At 38.6% G+C, this 22,167-nt stretch overlaps 1 protein-coding gene across 5 annotated transcripts in view; it reads right to left on the bottom strand.

Annotated features, from left to right (window-relative positions):
- Positions 1 to 22,167, bottom strand: part of SLC25A21 (solute carrier family 25 member 21) — a 249,933-nt gene that overhangs the window by 26,411 nt on the left and 201,355 nt on the right. The gene's annotated exons all lie outside the window — the stretch shown is intronic.

The raw sequence follows: 22,167 nt of genomic DNA, 5'->3' as shown, positions 1-22,167 counted from the left end.
GGGCATTATCTTGCCACTGTACTCACTCAGGTCTTTGTCCCTCTCTTGGTGTGGCTCTATAAACACTTAAGGATTTTACAGTAGCTGCTGACTTCTGGAGCTGGCCCAAAGCCAAAGATTTCCTTGTTGCAATGTTTTGCTTTGCATCATCTCAATTTTATGTCTATCTATCCACAGATACAGATATACAGCCTGCTACAAACCTACATGGCATTTGCAGGCAGCCTGAGCTCTGCTTACAAGACCAATGTAGATGCATAATGCTGCGTCGTGGGAATGCTTTAAATGACAGGTAGTTCTCAAAATCCCCATATGAGGTAAAAATAGACATAATTCTTGTCTGCTAGGTCTTCACACTAACTTAGACTGTGCATGGGGAGAGTTCAGAAAGGAATCTAATGGAATCACCAAGAAGAATCATAGAATCATAGAATCATCGAGGTTGTAAGAGACCTTCAAGGTCATCCAGTCCAACCCAGCACTACCACTGTAACCCCTAAACCATATCACCCTAAATCATATCACCCAGTGCCAGATCCAGATGCCTCTTGAACACCTCCAGGGATGTTGACTCCACCACCTTCCTAGGCAACCTATTTCAATGCCTGGCCACCCTAACAGCGAAAAAATCTTCTTCAGATATCTAATCTGATTCTCTGATCTTAGCTTAAGGCCATAAGCTACCTTGTTTTCCAACAAGAGCATATCTTACAACTTATTAATCTTCAGTTTATACACATTTATTCAGGACTATAAGAGGATTCTGCATACAAAAAAAAATCACTTTTTAAAGCAAAGCATTTGTGTCTTTTTAAAATATTGAAAGGTGGTAGTGTTAGCATGTGATGATTAACCTTTCCAAAGCAGCCTACTATTTGGAATATTTTTGCAGAATGTGTAAGAGTCATGACATTAATAGATTCTCCTATAGTTATTCTGTGAATGTCAAAGGAAAACAATTAAAATCATATTCCCCACATAAATGTAAAATACCACAAATGTTATACTATTTTTCCCTCCCTTCTTTGAATGTTTTTCTGGAGTTCTCTTCTTAAGCTTCTCCAATATCAGTGACATAATTTAGGCCTTGTAAGATTCTCCAGGGTGGAAATCTTGCTTATCCTTCCTCTGAAGTAAGCAACTTATGAACTCCAGCCCATGATAAAAGGATACTTTGAGCATTTTATAAAATTATAGTTTCATGACAAAATAATGAAAGTCCTTGGGTAGGAGATTTAAGGAATTCAGTTGAGTTATCAGGTGTTTCAATCTCCCCAGTCTCACCTTCCACACAAAAATAATTATAAATATGTATGTATCTATTAATATAGATATGTATATACCTATAAATACCTATAGACATAGATATAACAATATAGATATACTGGTTCCATAGAAACACAGAATCATAGAATGGTTTGGGTTGGAAGGGACATTAAAAATCATCTAGTTCCAACCTCCCTGCTATGAGCTCGGAACCTTTCACTAGACGGGTTACTCAGACTCCCATTCAGCCTGGTATTGGTCTTTATTCTTAGTACTGGTCCAGTCTTAGTCTTTAAGGTTCATACATATTCAGAGTATATTGCTGATTCAGCAATTGAAAGCTATTGAAAAACCAAATAACTTCAAGCATGCAATCCATACATTTTAATGTGAGTTCAAACTGAAACTGAGGTCCAAGTAGGATCAACTACAAGAACACAGATCCCTATAAACACTTTATTCCTTTCAGCTCAGTCTAAACCCCTGAAAGCATATCTACAACAGGCATCCTGTTTGGAATTTCTAGTACTACGCATGATTGGAATTGGAAAACAAAAAGTCTTCCACTGCTCTGCTCACAGGTGTAGCTCTGACTATAAAACGTGAGACACAATCTTGGTCCAGATTTATGTAAGAGATATATAATCAGAGAAATATGCAGTGTAAAGCAACAATTCAGTTCTAAAAACACACAGCAGCATTACCTATTCTTACACAGCAGGACAGATTCCTTTTCCAGGTTGCCTTTTTGTATACTCAAAATGTATGCAGCTACTGTATATATAAACTGTGTAACATTCCCATGGTCTCTGAGTATCTCAGGGAAAACTTTTCAGAGAAAATGTGGAGGGGAAGGATAAGACAGGAATTCAAGCAATAGATTTGTCATCTCAGAAATCCTGTGGGGCAGATGGTCACTTTTAAAGAGTAATTCAGCATTCTATCCCAGCTCAGTGTAGAAATACCAGTGATTCAGATGATCATCACACCAGGTGAACAGAAAGTGGATTATCTGAAAGTTCTAGAGAAATAGCAAATGAAAATATAAAAAGCAATTATCCATTTCTTCTCAATCACAGAACAGTTGAGGATGGAAGGGACTTCTTCAGATGACTTGGTCCAACCCCTTGCTCAAGAAGGGCCATCTAGAGTCAGTTGTCCAGGACCATGACCAGCTGGCTTTTGAGTATCTTCAAGGAGGTAGACCCCACAACCTCTCTGGGCAGCCTGTGCTCAGTCACTCTCACAGTAAAAAAATGTTTCCTGATGTTCACATGAACTCCCTTGTGCTTCAGTTTGTGTCCATTGCCTCTGGTTCTGTCACCGAGCACCACTGAAAAGTGCCTGGCTTCATCCTTTTTACACCCTTTCTTTGGGTACTCATGCACACTGATCAGACCCCCTTGAGCCTTCCCTCCTCCAAACAGAACAGTCCTGTCTCTCTCAGGCTTTTCTCATATGAAAGATGTTCCAGTCCTTTAATCATCTTAGTGGCCCTTCAACTGAACACTCTGTGTTATGTCCAGTGTCTCTTGTACTCAGGAGCCCAGAATGACCCAGTGCTCCAAGTGTGGCCTCACCAGTGCTGAGTAGTCCCTTTGGTTGAAGGGCGTATTGCTGGTTCATGCTCAACTTGGTGTCCACAGGGACCTGCAGGTCCTTTTTTGTAAATCTGCTTTCCAGCTGGTTAGCCCCCAGTATAAAACTGATGCATGGGATTATTCTTCCCCAGGTGTGGGACTTCACACTTCCCCTTGTTGAACTTCGTAATGTTCCTGTCAGACCATTTCTCCAGTATGCCAAAGTTCACCTGACTGGCAGTACAACCTTCTGATATACCAGTCACTGCTCCCATGTTTGTATCATCAGCAAACTTTCTGATGTACCCTCTGCTCTATCATTCCGAACATTCATGAAGATATTGAACAGAATTGGATCCAGTATTGACTGCTGGGGTACACTGCTAGTTAGTGGCCTCCGGTCAGACTTCATACCACTGATCACCACCCTCTGGATCTGGCCTTCAGCCAGTTTTCAACCCACTTCAGTAGATACTTACAGAAGCCCTTCCTGTTGCTCTTGACATCCTGTACCAAGTTCAAATCTAAGTGGGCTTTGACTTTCCTAACCACGTCTCTGCATGCCCAGGCTATCTCTACACTCCTCCCATGTTACGTGCTTCTACCTTCTGTGTACTCCTTTTTTATGATTGAGTTCTGCCAGGAGGTCCTTGCTTAACATCACAGACCTCTTGGGGTTTTTGCCTGACTTCCTGCATGTTGGGGTATCTCTCGAATGGAGGTGATCCTTGAATACTATCCAGGTTTTCTAGACACCTCTATCAGGGGACTTTTCCATGCAGATTCATGAAGAATTTACAGTCTGTTCTCCTGAAGTCTAGGGTTGTGAACTTGCTTTTTGCCTTGCTCCATCTTCTCAGGTTCCTGACCTCCACCATCTCGTCACAACAATCAAGGCTTCATTCGACCTTCATTCCAATGAGGCCTTCCTCATCTGTGTGTTGGAGCTCCAGCAGAACACCTCTCCTCATTGACTGCTGTGTGTCAAGAAGTTATCATTACTGTTCTTAAGTAACCTGCTGGGTTGCTTATGCCTTGCTCCTCCAGGAGGTATCAGGGGATTGAAGTCCCCATGAGGATCAGGGTCTGGAAACAGGAGGCTGCTTCTTAGGATCTCATCTGCTTGTTCTTCTTGGTCAGATAGCCCATAGGAGACACCTACTACCAAGTCACCACTGTAAGTCTGCTCTTTAACCCTTACCCATAAGCTCTCATCATTAATCCTCATGCACTTGGTAGTAGTTGCTCTCTCTTTTTCTTCCTGTCTGTGTTCCTCCACTGCAGCACTCCAGTCCACCCACTGCATCTCTGGAATCCCAACAAAATCCTACCCCTGAAGCTGCACACAGACCCCTAATTCCTCATGTTTATGTCCCATGTTGTGTGCCTTAGTATGCAGGCACTTTGAAGATACTTCCTCATGCACATGCAAATTCTTGAGGTGACCCCACTTGAGCCCTGTTTTATTCACTTTGCGTTCCTCCTTGTTCACATCATCCCAGGCACTTAGGTTGTCAGCCTGTCCATCTCTCCCTCAGAGTTGCAGTAACTCTCTCCCTCCCTTGTGGCTCCTAATTTAAAGCCCTCTTTACCAGGTCAGCCATTCTGCAGCAAAGATACCTGTGCAAAGATATCACTGTGCATTTCATGTCAGGTTGATCTGCTTATTGCAGCCGTAAGGTTGACACTGAAGATTTTCTGCTGTAGGAATCTCTACCATGAACCAGGACAACCCACAGAGCCTATATTCATGGCTCTATGAATCCCTAAAATGTGAAGGAATCTGTAAATGAGTTTCAATGCTTTACTCCTCCTTTCCAGTGTGGAGGTAAATCTCATCATGAAAAACAGACAGGAAGGAGTTAAGGTCTATTCCTATGGAACATATTAAGTTTAGAAATCTAAAAACACATGAAAACTTTGAGGATATACAACCATATATGCAATATGTAATTCAGTAAACATGGTAAGAACTAGCTCAGTATTTAATTATGAACTGTGGTTTAGGTTTTTTTTTCCTTCCTGATTTGAAATAGAAACAGAAAAAAGTTATGAAGCACAGCCAGTGAGATGAAAGAAATAAAGGAAAGGAGGAAGCAGAAGACAATCCCATTTCATCACTGCCTATTGTCATCTGACTAATTCTTTGCACAAAGCGTAGTCTCTTTTAGAACCTACTGTGCCTGAGGTGGAGGTCCAGCAGCTGCCCCCAACTTTTCCAAATAATGCTTTACAAATTGTGTCCATTAAAGATAAAATTATTTGAAATTTTTGTAGAGTGAACTATTTACTCAATTTTGAAAAACTAGCATGATAGTAACAAAAACTTGAATGCCTTTGCCAGTCAGAAAGTACATACACACACAATGATCTTATACTTCTCTTTTGCTTGGTCAACAACACTGAATTAGCCTACTTGCTCACAGTGTATAAAATTTTTCAAAGGCAATTAATGAATGGTGATGATGCTTCACATCTGAAAGATATCATCACCTGGATTCAGGCCTTCCCTCAGAAAACTGGTTCAGAAAAGTTATGGAACAGCAGTAGCAGCAGCAATCACTGCAGGGTGTAATAGAAGAGAGAGGACATGACATCATATCCCTTGCTAGAGACACTGGAAAGAACAAATAAATTTCTAACAGAAACACAGCTACATCTTATTTTGTTTCAGCGTTAAGGGTCTAAATGAACATCACCATTCAATTGTATTCTGGGCAAGAGCCCAAACTCATCTTTGCAGCAGTTGATTTTGAATCACTGCAGTCAATCATATCTTCTCTATTTGTACTTTCAGGCTTTCCCCATCCTTCTGGTTTCCATTTCTTGTTTGGAAGCCTTGAGTCATTCACCCTGGCAAGACGACCAACCTAAATCAGTTATTTTCTCCGAATTATACTGAAATTGGGATCTTGCTCTTGTTGTTTTCTTCTGTCTTTCACATAATTTTCCCTTTAAGGATCTAATAAAGCTGATTGAAGGCATAAGCACAATATTCCCTTTCTTCTATTGCTGTCAAATCCAAGGCATTTATCCACATTGTTTTATAATTGAAACAAAAACCTCTTAGGTCCAATTCTGCTTTCATTACCTCTGCATTATCCCAAGTATAAATAAAAGACCTGGGTTTCATGACCACATCACTTACATTAAACAAATGCACAACTTTCTGATTTTACAAAATGTTTTATTTCAACAGAGGGAAGGAATTTTGAAGATATGATTGGTAAAAAGATGGATGTTTTTCAAAAAGAGGAAGAAAATATGTCTAAATATAATGAAATTTGCTTAGAGTTTCATCTATACTAGGAAAAAGGTACCTTTTAGTTTCATAGTATGTAGCATGCTGTGAATTTATTATTAACAGAAAGTAAACAATTGAAAACAGGGCAATATTAAATTTAACATAGCTGTTATTGTGACATGATCTTTGTGTTATCCTAGCTGGAGATATAGATTTAAAATTCCCAGAAGTGCTTAGTGAAGGCAGGCACAAATTAGTACCCACCACAGAGAAAAAGGGAAATATTTAGCCATGTATTTTAAGAACTGCAAGTCACTAACCAGTTCACACATGTCGTCCACCCTCAATCACAGGATCTGCAACCCTTTGCCCAGCTGAAGAGGGATGATATAGAGGAGGTTGGGTTTCATTCTGGGATAAGTGGCACAGAGTTTGGCACCATTGAAAAGATATTAAAGGTTTGACAAGTTCACAGAAAACCAGGCTTGGAAATTTCGTTGCTCTCCAGAAAGCTTTTTTTGTTCTTGTGAAGTATGTTATGGATATTATTCTACTGCAAATGTAAAATACACATCTCTACAGGAACCTTATATAAAGCTATCAATGACACAGCTAATCAGGCTTCTGAATTTCTATTAGGCAAATATATTTCTTTATTTATTCTGTGTCTGCTATATTATTTATGCTGTGTCTGGTATCACAGAAGCACAGAAAACTGAGTTGGAAAAGACCTCTGAGATCATCAAGTCCAACCCCTGACCCAACATCACCCTGTCAACTAGACCATGGCACTAAGTGCCACATCCAGTTTCTTCTTAAATACCTCCAGGGACGGTGAATCCACCACCTCTGGGCAACCCATTCCAATGTCTGATCACTCTCTTTGTAAAGAATTCCTTTCTAATGTCTAACCTAAACCGCCCCTGGTACAACTTAAGACTGTGCCCTCTTGTCCTACTGCTGGTTGCTTGGGAGAAGAGACCAAGCCCCACCTGGTTACAACCTCCTTTCAGGGAGTTGTAGAGAGTGATGAGGTCTCTCCTGAGCCTCCTTTTCTCCAGGCTGAACAACCCCAGCTCCCTCAGCCTCTCCTCATAGGACTTGTGCTCCAGCCCCTTCACCAGCCTCATTGCCCTTCTTTGGACACTCTTCAGCACCTCAGCGTCCTTCCTAAACTGAGAGGCCCAGAACTGGACACAGTACTCAAGGTGTGGCCTATCTAGTGCCAAGTACAGGAGCAGAATCACTGCCCTAGGCCTGCTGGTCACACTATTCCTGACATCTGCCATTTTAGATGCTGATACTAAATACTAAATATTTTCACAATATATTTCCCTTTTTTTTCACTGAGCTTTCACTGCAACACATGGGAATTAAGGAAAACCATGAATTTTTTACAGCAAGCAAATGTAATACAGAATCATGTTACCATGTGCCTCTAGTAACACTGTTATACTGTATGCTGAAAGAAGACCAAGTGTCCTGCTGTAAGAACACTGGAAGCAGACCAATTAATGAAAGAAATCCCTCAAATAAGATAAGACAACACAGAGTACGAAAAGTGACTAGTTAAAAAGGAAGAGACTGTTGGTGAAAGCTATTAGGATAATTCAGGAAAGTACTAAACAGTGGAGAAACTGGCTCAGAAACAATCAGACTGGCCAAGAAACGGATTAATAATCAGCGTCAATCTACCTCACTTACTCAAAATGACAGTCATCAACATATTTACTGCATGTGGGTCAGATTATGAAGTTATTACGATCCATCATCCATATGACTGTTATTCTTACTGAGAAATGAGTCTTCCATCCATGAGTTTTAATCACCTCTGAATCTCTTGGTCGAAATCCTTGCTAATTTTTTGGCTTAGAAAGCTGCACTCTAAATTTATGTGAGTTACAGGACACAAATATAAATTCCTCAAGAAAAGGGAAGATGAAACCTTCTCCTTCCTTACTTGTGTCTATGGCAGCAAAAAGAGTAAAAAAAGGGATCTTTGTTAAAATTTATTTCTATTCAAATAATTGTCTTTCTTATTTTTATATGCATTTTTACTTCTATACTACATGTTTTTCACATGCTTTCTGTGTTTTAGTATACCCAAGCACCTAAGAAAAAATAATCTAGGAAGGTTAAGGTGTAGCCTTGCTTTGTAACACACAACAAAGCCTCAACAGTTTCCTGTGTGTGCAAAAAGAACATATTTTTCTGGATATTTTTCCCCAAGGATGATTAGAAACTAATCATTTGAGTGGTACACTGTTACCATGTACTGCTTGAGTAATAGATTATTGTGAATTAAATTAAATCGGATTTTTAAAAATGTAGATATGCTTATACCTCCAGCTATTACCCTGCAAGTGCCAGGGGCCTGTGAAGCTGGGTGGACACTGCTGCCGAGGGAGTTATTGGGGTACCTGAGAAGATGGTGATGCTGGTGGGTGGGGAGACAGGACCCTACCAGCTGCAGCACACTCTGCTTGCTCTCATTGCTGGCAGCCCGGTGCAGGAGCAGCAGTATTTGCTGCGCAGGGCTCCCTGACACCATTGCCTGTGCCTTCTGAACACTTCTCTTGAAGTCTGGCCCCAGCACCAGTGAACGAACTACCAGCTTGCCCCATGCTTCTAAGAAGCCTTAAGCTGGTGTGTTTGGTGTAATTCCTGTTGAAATCAGTGCAAATGGCAGCATTATTATCACCGGCAGCTGGTCTGGGCTCTTACAAAATTACCTGCATGTAATCACTAGCTGGGCTGTAGAGTGGGTCTACATGTCTCATTTCTTACAACTGACAGCATTTCTTCCCCCAGAGACTTTCCATCTAGCTACCCCTTTGTTTGCAAGAGGAACAAGCTACAGACATGCCAAAACAGCTTTGACTAGAGCTTCTGAAACAGAAAAATTCTTCATTGTATTTTGGATTGTCAGAACTGGCAGACTGTTTCATTTGTACAGAAGTTTTAGTTGTTCAAACACTAGAAGAGAATTTATGGGGTTTTTTTCTCCTTTTGCCAACAGTACTGCCGTAACTGGTATGACAGGAAGCAGTCTTTGTGTTAAAGTAGCTCCACACCTATGTCTATTGAAGCTAAAGAATATAAGAAAATGATTCTTAATTTTGATACCAGAGGAAACAAAAATAGATTTTTGGGGATATGTGCTTAGAAATCTATACCAGACACTAAAAAAAGAAAATCATAGAGAGGATATTTAGATATGTTTTATGGAAAGACTGGCAGCATTTCTCTGTTAAACTGATGCTGTGATTCATTAAATGAAAAATCATGAGATGAACAAAATTTCTGTGCTTGCCCTTGGAATGTGTCTTACTTAAATTGGTTGTGACTTCATAAAAATACAACATTAAGTTGTTTTAATTTCATCAGAAAAAATGTGGTTCAGGAAGGAAACTTTTGATTGCAAGTCAATGTTATCCTTCATTGGAATAAGTTATACTCTTCAATATCCACATCCGTAGTCCCTAGGGAGTTATATGACTCCATGTATTCTTTCCCATCTGCTAGTTAAATATGAGATTCAAGAGGCTTTCAGTGTCATTATACAGATTAGTGACTCTCCCAAGAGGACTCTAGGTTCATGATACAGTGAATAACTTACAATGAGATTCTGAAGACCAACTTTCAGAGATCGTTTTGTGTTTGTACGAGTTTTGCACCTGCAATTATTTGTGCTTGTAATTTAGGTTAGTTAGATGTTTTTAACTTACAGATGCAATCAGTGATGTAGATACTTAAACTGAACTGAATTTCAGGCAACCACAACTGCAGGTGCAAAATTTTGTCTGCAATTATTTGAATCCATAAACACATCCATCTTCTGAAGTCTAAAGTAAATCTAGGCCAGTAGTAGTTTATAAAGTGTTTTTAACAAACTAAAAAATGTGCATATTTTTCCCAGTTCTGAAAAAAATCTCAAAACAGCTCTTTTAAGCATTAAAGAGAATAGAGCATCATTGAATATATACAAACATGCACATAATAATTAATTTTATTTCATTTTTTGACATCTTGACCTTTGGGGTATTTGTCTCTACTTCCTTTACAGTACCTGCATCAGGAAAATAATAAAATATTCCTGATTTCGTAACAGCAATACTGTTGATCGTTGCACCAGTAGACAGCTAAAGTCCTATATGTACTGAGTTTAAAGTGTGCAGAATTTGTAGCACTGCTTAGGTAGTGAACAGCACCATGAACACGTACACATACTGGCACTTGAATTTCCACCTGTGGTATCTAGATGTATCACAGGACTGAAAGGTATTACCACACAGACGTGTGAGGAAACTTGAATGAATGACACCTACTTAAAGACAGACACAATACTTGTATGTGTCACCAAAACGAGATTCAGTTGTAAGAAAGTCATTAGAAAGATTTTAAGTACTCAGGAGCAAGAAAATTATTCCTTGAAAAGTGCATATTTCTTACAGTTATTGTAAGAAACTACAACAGTTACTGTCCCTAGGTGCAGGGACTTCCCCTAAGTACAGAGACAGTGTCACAGATCTTTTTATCCACTAGAGTGCCATCATGCAGTGCCAGTGTGATACAGTGAGGGCACAGGTGCAAAACCAAACTTCAGTGCCTTGTTCCAGACAGCTCATTGCAGGCAAGGTTACACTCTGTCATATGAAGATCTGCATTACACATGTAGGAGCAATGCCCTCATATTCTTCATGCACTTAAAATGCCCTAAAAATACCATATGGGTTAATACGTTTTCCTTAATGTTACTCCAATCCAAGAACAAACAGAGTAGACAGTTAATACTGAATTTTTTTTTTTAAATCACAATATATTTTAAACATGAAAGCTCCCATTTGAGTTAATATGCAGCAATGCTTCCACACAGATTCCACCTTCAGGACTCTGATAGTCCCACAGTATAATAACATTTATCTTGTCTTTCTCACACAATTTATAACATAAAGCGCTATGATGTCTCGGGATAACCTTTACGATAATAACTTTCATCCTGAGATTCTCAAAGAGAAAAAGGACAAGCAAGGTAGGGTTAAATGACTGAGAAACAAAGAAGATTTACCAAAGGATTCCAACTAAAAATTGACTGTTAGACTACTAGAAACATATTTTGCAAGGTTTTACACCAGTGGTGTACTTTAATATAGTTATTGATGGAAAACCTGCTGCAAGATTGTGATGCAGATATATGTAAATACCTTTTGAGACTAGATCAACATGCAAGACAGATGTGTGAAGAACAGTGTGAAAGTTGCTCTCCTACTTATTATTAATTCCTAATTATCCTAATTATTATTATTGCTACCTATCACTCAGTGGTCTACTTTTATGTAGCCATGCCTCACCTGCCAACAGTCTCCTCATCTGCATAGACATCTGTAAAGAAACCCGTCAGAATTTTTCTGAAAAAGTAATGGAGTCTGTGTGTTGGTGATGTGGCAGTTTCTACGGGATTATTTATTTTTTAAAGAAGCTTGCACTGTGTTCTTTGAGCAGCAGACCTGCCTGAGCAGGTTTGACCTGAACACCTCTTTTGAAATGTTTTCTTTTTCTCAATATACTCTTCTGATCCAGCACTCCTTACAACTTGAATTCTTCTGCAGAAAAGAAATTTTGCCACTTCACCATTGAATAAACAAAACAAATGGACCCTCCCTCCTAAGTTACTTTAAAAACATGCAAAGTATTTTACTTAAAAAAAATGAACATGTAGCAAACCAAGTAAATGCAACACACTGTTTTACAGCCTATAGCATGCATTTTTTGTGTCAAACCTTTCTGCATTTTATGACTTAAAATAATAGTGCCTTATAACCATCAATATGTCAAAAAAGTAATTTTGGATCAAATTTTATTTTCTTCTAGATCTCTAATTTTCTCTGCATTTCCAAAAGAGAATCGTTTTTCCTGTGTAGCTCACAAACATGCCACAAGGCTTGCTTGGTTACCAGCTCTGAGCTGGATGTAGAACTCAGCCAAATTAGCTGGAGATTACCATTGCATCTCTGCAGCAGTATTGTTTGCCATGATCTCACATTTAAGTGTAATTGCTACTTGCAACCACGTTACCTCCCTATTCACCATCATCAGAGAGTGTTACAAAGTCAATATAAACAACACTAGGTATGACTAAATGATTGCCTGGTATTCTACAGATTTGATTTAGAGACATGTGAAAACCTTATCTGTGGATAGGAGTGCCAGCAAGGACATAAGAACACATTTATGTTGTTTCAATTAGGGTAAGGACAACCTCCTTGCAAATCTGTCCCCAGAAGACAACTGTGGAAGACAAGAAAGTCTGTGCTACAAGTCTGTTTTGCAAGGTAAGGGTGGCCAGAGAGCTCCAAGTGCAATGATTTCTACTGTAATTGTAGCAGGTCTTAAAGAACATGTGGTAAAGTCGTTTGGAGCACTGGGCATCCTCAGACAATGCTCTGAAAGAAAGGCATCTGACTCTATCAGCATTGATAGACAACGCTGTAGGTTCTTCTACGGGTTCTGTTTTGCTGTAAGGCAAAAATGCTGGAAACTCCTTGAGTGTCAGTGAGCTTTTAATAAAATGTGTGTCTGCAGTTCAAGAATGAAATACACAACTTATTATCTTGTACTGAAACTATGTAAAACTGGCAATACACTGAAAAAAACCCCACAAAACTCAGCAGTGTAGACAACAGCCTTGTGTTCTCCTTTTGCGTTATGAAAATTCAGACCAGGATGACTCTGAGGCCAGCTGAAAATTATCTGAAAAGCTGCATAAATAAAAAATTGGAGAATTCATAAATTGTTAGGCAGTAGTATTTCTGAAAAGAGTAGTTTATCCTAAACTTTCATTCTGTCATGATGCACTGATTGGTTTATGATGAGTTTTTCCTGTAGGGAAGAACATACTTTTTAGTAAACAAATTTTTACATTTTCTTGTGTAAAAGTCAGTAAGAGAGCTCTTTATTTTAATATAGTTTATACAACATCTTTTGCAAAGAAGTTTTAAGAGAGTTTGGATGACATAACTACCCCTTTGCTTTCAAAGACTACATATTCCTCAATTTTTTCCTTAAGCATTCAAGTCTTTTTTTTTCACCTGTGGTTCTCTCTTTCTATTTTTCTACTGTTTTTATCTATGAAGTTTATAAGCCCCAGTTCCGAGTAAAAAAACTTGGTACCATTAGTTTTCCAGAGGCAGAACTGAGCAGAGTACTCTACATTCAAGCTTTGAGCAAAACCAGGGAATCTATGTATACTGGTACATGTCCATTGTCCAATGCATATCTGTGCCACTGACAAACACAAACTGCCTTTCATGAATTGCACATTTTGATTCAGGGTTTGTAACAGAAATGATTTTTTGATTTAGAGACACTTAAAAAATGGCTAAAGTATGTTCTGATAATGAATATCTAAAACTTACACATGGGGATATAAAAAATTATAAATAATCAATAGAGTGGAAAGAGAAATGTAATGTTTTCCATAATCTCCAGGGTCTGCCGTACATGGACCCCTCCACAAACCACAGTGTAAAGCAGTGCCTCATAATGTAATGAATACTAGTACCTTGTAGGAAAAGTACATTTATCATGTATATCCAGACAGAATGAGGCAGTACATGGAGCCCTGGTACCACAGCTCGAGTCTGCTACCATTTGAGCCAAAGTAGAACTACATTAGCTGGCACTAACAGCAGTTCATTTATCCTGTCTGCAGCAAGGTACTGTAAGACAACACAGCACACACAGAGCCAAAATCATTTTTCAAGGAAAATGAATAGAGAAAGGAGGTAAGGAGAAAAATACAACTGTGTATTAAGTTTAATGTATATACCTGTCTAATTAATTAATTTTTCAAAATTTTTTAAGCCTCTGGGAATGCAGCTTTCCTATGAGACATTATCCTCAAATGGCACTATATCACAACAAGTAAAGTACATAGAATCATCTTAGAGATGACAAATAATAAAGTACTACTTGAGATTTTCAGCTTATTCACTCCGTACTTGTTTGTGACGATGTGGTAAAAAAAATGCTTTGGATCTCATTTTTAACCATTTTACTGGACATCTGGTGTTTGCTGCTTAAGGTTTCACTATTACCAGGGTCACTGTAATTCTATAGCACATCTGGGCCAAATTCCCTGGAAGTTTTTAGTGATTTCTGTGGCAGTGGAAACATCTGTAGCTCTGCACAGTCCTACACATACAGAATTCTGAGGAGCTGCAGAATGTTCTTGGATCTTTTGTATTTCAGTGTCCAGGAAATTACCCACTGGTAATGGATGATCTTGCAGTATTTTGTTTTTTAATCTTCTGTGGGATATGTCCAAATCAAGTAAAACCACACAGATTCTAATCACCAACATTTTATTTTCATCAGTTATTAAAGAAAACACTGGTGCCTCAGTTTGCATGTTTTCAGAAGTACACACAGCCTTTGAAAACATTTTCTTGGAAGTGGGTGGACTGATGCAATGTGAAACTGGCCTAGTCACTGAAAATGTTGAGAACTGCAAAGCCTTGCCTCGAGAGTTGAAGAGAAGAGAAATTTAGCAACAGTCTTGCAACAAAGGACCAGTCACAACATAATTCTTATCCTCTAAGGTAAAAACAGAGATTAAAAAAGTGGAGTACTATCATACATCTGACATTATTGCACAATCGACTTTTGTGTTAAAAATCTTTTAACATTTAGTTACAGTATAATCTAAGTTTTGGTTATTTGTTTTAAAATGATACATTAAAACTATTACTTGTTACAATGAAAGGTCTGTGAGAATAAGTTTTCTGGAAGAAATAGTTTCTTACTCCCCAGATTCTGAAGTATTTGTGCCAACTGGTTAGGATAAAATCAATATATTACAATTGCCTGGACTTGATCCAAAAGTTTGCTTGCAAAACAACAAAAAAACCTCCAACCAACCAAACAAAAAGAAAATCCTAACGCTGTATTTCTCTCCAGTAGTGTAACACATCACTGATTAAACCTCCAGAGGAGTAAGCTAAATTTCTTTTGTTATTTGTTGAGTGACTGAGCAGTTCTTGTTGTATGTGCTTGGACTGGCAAACAGAAACACCGGACAAAGTAAAATGTCATTTACATCTCAGCCTAATTCTTAATATGAATTAAATGCTAAATTCTTAAGAATTATAGTAAAGATACTGAAGGAGGGCTATGTTACCATTACGAGTTAGCCTACAGCATTTTTTCAGCCTCAGAAAAGGCTTTTAAAGTAATTTTTCAAAAGAAAATGCAGTATGGCAAGAGGATTATTTGGAGCTATAGCAAGGATGAACAACAATAAGCGATAGTAAGTAAGAGCAGTGAAGAACTGACAACCTGAGTATATGGATAGCAGCTTGGAGAGGAGACCATAAGTATGCCTACTATAGGATTGAGGATCTATCAGCAAATAGGTTAGAGAGATTTAAAACTCATTTAAAAAGTGCACAAATAGCTGCATTTAGTAACTACTTGTCACAGGGCAAGCATTCTTTCGGTAATGTACCAGGTTTAAGAAATGCCTACGCTTTCCTAACAAAGCTTACCCAAGATGCTCATACCATCTCCATATCACAGTCTTCCACACTCACTTGTGCTAATACAGTTATCAGTAAAACCACACTGTACTCCAGATTACTGAAGAGTGAAGAAAGGAATTCAAAAAAAGGAAATGTTTGGAACAGTAAAAGTTAAGAAAGAGAGAAAGAAAGAAATGTATGTGGAGATGACATGACAAGAGCAGAAGAAGCTAAAATGTTATACCTGTGATGGATGTGTAAGATGGATATAAGAGCATTTATGGTTTGAAATTTTGTTCAGGGTGATTGATGGGATGCTCAGTAGGGATAAAACTCCCTTTGCTTTGCTGTATTTGTTCTCATACAGATTAAACATGGCATTGGTCTTGAATGTGAACAGCATGCTAGGTGGAATGCAGAGAACAGCCAGAAAGAGCAAGAGACGATGCCTGGAACAGGAAACTTATGACATTCCCTACCAGACTGAGGCAGAAATTCCTTCCTTACCCCCAGACTGTAAATAGGTAAAACTCTGAGCCTCCAACAATAAACCAATCCCCCTCTCTCCAAATGGATTTCCTTCTTATGTCGAAAGACTAATCCATGCTATCACATCTTCATCTGTATCTAATCATGCTTAAAAGGAAGGAAAAAACCCCTCTCTATCATACTTCTAGTCAACTGTGCATTAAGAAAAAATAATCCCTCTTGATCCCTGACAGTGACTTGCTGAAGCTCTGAAACATGACGTAAGTACAGTCATTACTGTAATGCAAACGTCCAAGTGTTATGGTAGTTTCAGGGCAGTGCAAGATTTCCTGTTCTCAAAGCTTAATACAAGACAGGGGATGAGTTATGAGACTAGAGTGCAAACTCAGAAGGGACCCCTTAGGATTCATCACATTACTTATACAAGTTTTCATCTAGAAACTACATAAAATAATATTTGGAAAGCCTTAAGCAATGGCCTTCCAGAAGAAGTCCTCCAAATGATTGTTGCAGTGTTTTTCGACATTCAGAGAAAGCTGTGTTTGAAGGCTGCATTTGTTTAACATCAGATCCCAGGTACTTGTTGTGGCAAGCAAGGCTGAAAGCCCATGAACTCCCGGGTGCCAGAAAACTTTTTCCATAGGTGAAAAATATTTCTATACATAGCAATCAAGTAATTTTTCAATATAGCCTTTCATGAACAGAAAAATTTAGCTCCTTTTATTTTATGACACAAGGTTTATCTTCCTCCCAATCCAGTTTTGTGGACCTCTCAAATTTCTTCAGTATTTCTACATTCTCTTTGCAGTGTTGATTTAATTCAGTATTTTATCAGTTGTGCTACCAAAGTTATAGAGAGAGGCAAAATTCTGTACTTCCTTACTATTTCTTAGTTGCACACAGCATTTTTCTTTCTTCATGATTTAGGACTACATGATTCTTTTTACTATGGTACAGTCCTGTGAGTTTCTTTAAAAATTAATTCTTTCAGTGTTACTACTTCCTCCAACAATGTTCTCTGCATTGTTGATATAGCAAGTATAATCTCAATTTCGATACCCCCTTGAATTACTTTGTATTTGGTCATATGAAAATACATAGTGACCATGAAAATTGGGTCTTATTCTAAAACACTGATCTGTTCTCACTTACTGCTCCACCAGTTTTTGTGCCTATTGAAACAATTACCATCTTCATAAAGTTCACAGGGAATAAAACACAATACTGATTTTAAATGCTTATTTTAATCTCTACTTTCTGCATGTAGCTCCTTTTTTTTAATTTTTTTTTTTTTACTTAAACTCTTAATTTTTGTTCTTTACTTGATTCAAAAATATTAAGGGCTGGAATGAATTATGCATTTAATTCTAGAGATAACTATGGCTTTGAAGCATTCCCAAACCAAGCTTGAGAAAAAGATACTTTAACTGATAATGTTTCAGCATACATATTTAAAGTGCATGAAAGTATTAATTTCACTTCAGGGAAATTTTGAATTCTGTCATCTGCTTGGCAGATAAAAAATTCACCCTGCTGCCAGAAAAGTCATCCTCCAAAGAAAACTGGGTCCAGTGATTCCACAAATCCAATTTAGTCCATTTCAAGCTCCATTCTCTATGTTGGTTTGTTGAATGAGACAGACTTTTTGAAGAAATTATTTATATAATCAGTATTGAATATTATAGCACTGAAATCATGGAAGGTGAAGTCCTCTTATCAGATTTATGTTATCTAGGCAAATTTTTTTTTTAGGTGTTGTTAATGAATAATGCCATCAATGACGGGAAAATGTTTATACTCTTAAGAGTAGTTATCAGTTATTTATTACATATTGCAACAGATTATATCATGACTATTTTCTTTCCATCCAGTAGTAACATGTGCCACTTTTCCTCCTTCATATTAGCAAAGGACTAGTCTTGATTACAGAAAATGCCTTATGAAAATATTAAAGAGCTAATATCATGGGGCCAGCTAGTTTTCAGTTGGGTAATCATGAAAGTAGTGAAAATGGCTTGTGGAATTAAAGCTGAAGTTGTAAACTACAGTCTTACTGATAATAGCCTTACCGTTCTCTGCCATCTTCTAAATAAACCACTTAATCTACTTCATGTTGTTTTTCTTCATTTTGCACTCCAATTTATGCTATAATTACAGCCACAGTGAGACATTTTGGAGTCCATGAAGTATCTCCAAACCCTGGGCACTGCACCCACCAGTCCTCCAGTCAGCTGCCTTTGCCTTTTGTGTTCTCTGTTCTGTCTTCCCAGGTGGCAGCTGCAGCAACTGTGATTTACATTTACCTCCAACAGCTCTGGCTATTCTTGAATTCTGGTTTCACCCACATTTGGGATAAACTAGCACTGCTGTCAAAGAGGAAATTATCCTACCTTCCTCATCTTCCTTTCCCAATTGCTCTGTCCTGCCTTCACACTACCCAGTCAATTCTGCTGGCAGAATTTTGTGCAACATGATGAGCCAGATAAGGGGAACCCTTCCAGATTACCAATACATTTATTTTTTAATGGCCAGGTTAATAGAAACCTGATCATTTTCCCAACATTTAAGACTTCTAACCAGGTGCAGAAGTGCATATGCTGGCACAAATGAGAGTGTGACACAAAAGCAGGAACACACAGCTCTAGGCATACAGCATACACCACTGCTTCTTCTGGTGAGTGCTGGTTTAAAACATCCATGAAACTATGGCTTTGGTTAGACAAAAATCAGGATGTAGCCTATTATGTTTTCCTCTTTAACTCTGAGTTTTGATGTATGGTTTGCATCTTGCTATGTATTATACTCATCCAGCTGTGCTACAATAATGGCACCTCTACCCTCTCATCAGGCAGTAATTTTGAATTAAAAAGCCTCTTCCAGGGAGGCTTCTAAAGTACAACACATACCATCTCATGAATGTGGTAACCGATATGTCGACATTCCAGAGTGCTAAATAGGTGAGGATGTTGGCTTTCAGAAACAATCTCTTGCCAGATAATACTTCATTATCTGACAGACCATCTGGTTTCCAGTCCGTCAATGCTATATTACTACAGTCAGCTCTCTATGCTTGATTATTGCCTAACATTTGTATTACTTTGTAAATAACAGAACTCAAAAAAAGAAAGAATCTTTCAGAGACTGAGCAAGACAAATCACCACTTGCTCATGTACTTGTCCTTGTCATTTTTGGATAAGGGCCAAGCACTGGATTTTTCTTCATGTGACTTGTGAATTCAGAGTACAGCATAACCCATTGTTATCAGGAGAAAGATCACCATCTTTTAATTGCACAATATACATAAACACAGCTGGCCTCGTGACTCATTTCGTAATGCAATATGTTACTCCCTAAAATTCTGTTTCAGGTGTGACCTCAGGACTCTTTCTATTCCAGTTGTTGAAGTCTGAGATTTACAGTGACTCACTCCTAGACTACCAGGAATATTTAAAGGAATATTTCTTTTTTGGGGTTTCAGATGGAATGTTTGGCCTGTGAATGAGAAGTTGTATCTCTTGGATATCCTTTTGGTGTCTGTTCAGAGCATCCTGTTTTAAGAATGACTAATAAGAAGAGTGAGAAGTTCATAATTCCATAAACAATGATAGTTGATCTCTTTACAGTAAAATATATATTCTTTCAGTGGGAGGAATTGTGTGGGAACATAATGACATTACAAAACAAGATCACAAAGAACAATATTTGCTGCATTTTAAAAGGAAAAATATATATTTAATTAGAATAAAAATAGTGCTTTAATGTGGTTAATAATGGAATGAAATTTTTATAAATATTGTATTGGCTTCTAGGTGAAGCTTGTCCTCAATCCTCATTTGTTACCAGCTCCTAGAATTTGACTTTTGTGCATAAGTCCCCTTTCCACAGGAATCAGCAATCTTTTTGTTTTTCAATAGTCTTATGCTAAAATTCCAGTTATTCTTTTGTAACTGATACAGTTATCCCTAGAAATACATAGTCTAAGTTAAACACCTGGTTCAAAACTGAGATGTCTAAGGAAATTCTATAGCTAAATAAATAAAACTCAGAGCAAAATATTTTTGGAAAAAGATTGTGGTTAGCTTCCAGTGAAAAATGCATAAAAAAACAACTAAAGAAATGTTTAATGGTTTTTATATCTTTTTTTCCCATAAATTGAATGCTTTTACAATGAGAACTCAAGGCACTAATGATCATGGTCTTATCAGACATGTCTGAAGTCCTTTTTCCAATAATGAAACACAAATATAAGTATAAGAAAGTTATGGTAGAAGAAAGACCAAACTGCTCCAAAATGTAGTTACAATTAGATCAACTCTATCAGAAATGTCTGTTTTAAATTTAATTGTTCTCCCTAAGTCAGGTCAAACACAAAAAAACAGGAAATGGAAATTAACTAGAATAACCTTTTTTTATTCCAGTTTACTACTCAGTGCCTACAAGACTCCAAAACAGATGCCCCTGAGCCTAACTTCAGTGAAGGTTGAATGACTAATTGTTTCTTGATTTCAGAACTATAAAATATTAGGTTAATGTTTTTGTAGAGACATACTATGCATCTCAGCAAAGGTGTAGTAGCAGATACATGCCTGGTGAAATCAGGTCAAGTTATGCTGTAGTGGAATGTGCCTGTTATGCTGCATGAGAGGCAGCATGGCCACAAGGGATGCTAATGGAGAACTAAAGCTCCATAAGTATCCTTCCAAGGCCATGCCAGGCTGCATTCATGCACTAGTAAAATAAGCAGAGATGCTGCTGCCCTGCCTCAGCAACATCTATAAAAACTTACTAAGAAGCACCATTCTTTACCTCTGCAGTCAGTGCTGACAAGGACAAGAGGGCACAGTCTTAAGCTGTGCCGGGGAGGTTGAGGTTGAATATTAGGAAGAAATTTTCTACAGAGAGAATGATCAGACACAGGAATGGGCTGCCCAGGGAGGTGGTGGATTCTCCGTCCCTGGAGGTTTTTAAGGTGAGGCTGGATGTGGCATTTAGTGCCATGGTCTAGTAACCACGGCAGTGTTGTCCAAGGGTTGGACTTGATGATCTCAGAGGTCTTTTCTAACCCGGTTGATTCTATGATTCTATGACCCTGCAGTGCGTATCTGCTTTTTACAGCAAGTTTTCTTTCCCAGTAAAACAAGAAATTCCTCCTCAGCGGCTGTAAATACTCCCCCCAGTGCTGCAGCCTCCACCAGCAGCTTCTGCTGTTCCACAGTGTCAGTTTCCAGGACTCTCCCCTCTCAAGTTCAGCTACTCTGGGACACCCGCTTCAGCACGTACAAACTTGATGCACTGAGCTGTGCCGCAAACTTGATGTGCTTCACTATTCAGCTATAGAGACCCTGAGTTCAAGGTTAAAACTTTTAATAGAAGAGTATATCAGAATATGCTGTAACTGCTTAGAACAGAAGGCCTGTGGTAAGACATCCTACCAAATTTCTGATCACAGCACTTGATCTATATGGTTTTGGGTAGACATGCTTAGAATCATAGAATCAGCTGGGTTGGAAGGGACCTCTGAGATCAGGTCCAACCCTTGATCCACTACCACAATGGTTACTAGACCATGGCACTAAGTGCCACATCCAGTCTCATCTTAAAAACGTCCAGGGACGGAGAATCTACCACTTCCCTGGGCAGCCCATTCCACTGCCTGATTACCCTCTCTGTAAAGAATTTATTCCTAACATCTAAACTAAACCTCCCCTGGCAGAGCTTAAGATCATGCCCTCCTGTCTTGCTGATAGATGCCTGGGAGAAAAGACCAACCCCCACCTGGCTACAATCTCCTTTCATGGAGTTGTAGAGAGTGATGAGGTCTCCCCTGAGCCTCCTCTTCTCCAACCTCTCCTCATAGGACTTGTGCTCCAGTCCCTTCACCAGCCTAGTTGCTCTCCTCTGGACCTGCTCCAGCACCTCAATATCCTTCCTGAACTGAGGGGCCCAGAACTGGACACAATACTCAAGGTGTGGCCTCATCAGTGCTGAGTACAGGGCAAGAATCACTTCCCTAGACCTGTTTGCCACATTGTTCCTGATCCAGGCCAGGATGCCATTGGCCTTCTTGGC

Source organism: Corapipo altera, unplaced genomic scaffold, assembly GCF_003945725.1.
Source record: "Corapipo altera isolate COAL_440 unplaced genomic scaffold, ASM394572v1 23, whole genome shotgun sequence".
NCBI classification, from domain to species: domain Eukaryota; kingdom Metazoa; phylum Chordata; class Aves; order Passeriformes; family Pipridae; genus Corapipo; species Corapipo altera.
Note: the sequence above shows the minus strand (reverse complement) of the source record. Positions and strands in the feature narration are given on the sequence as shown.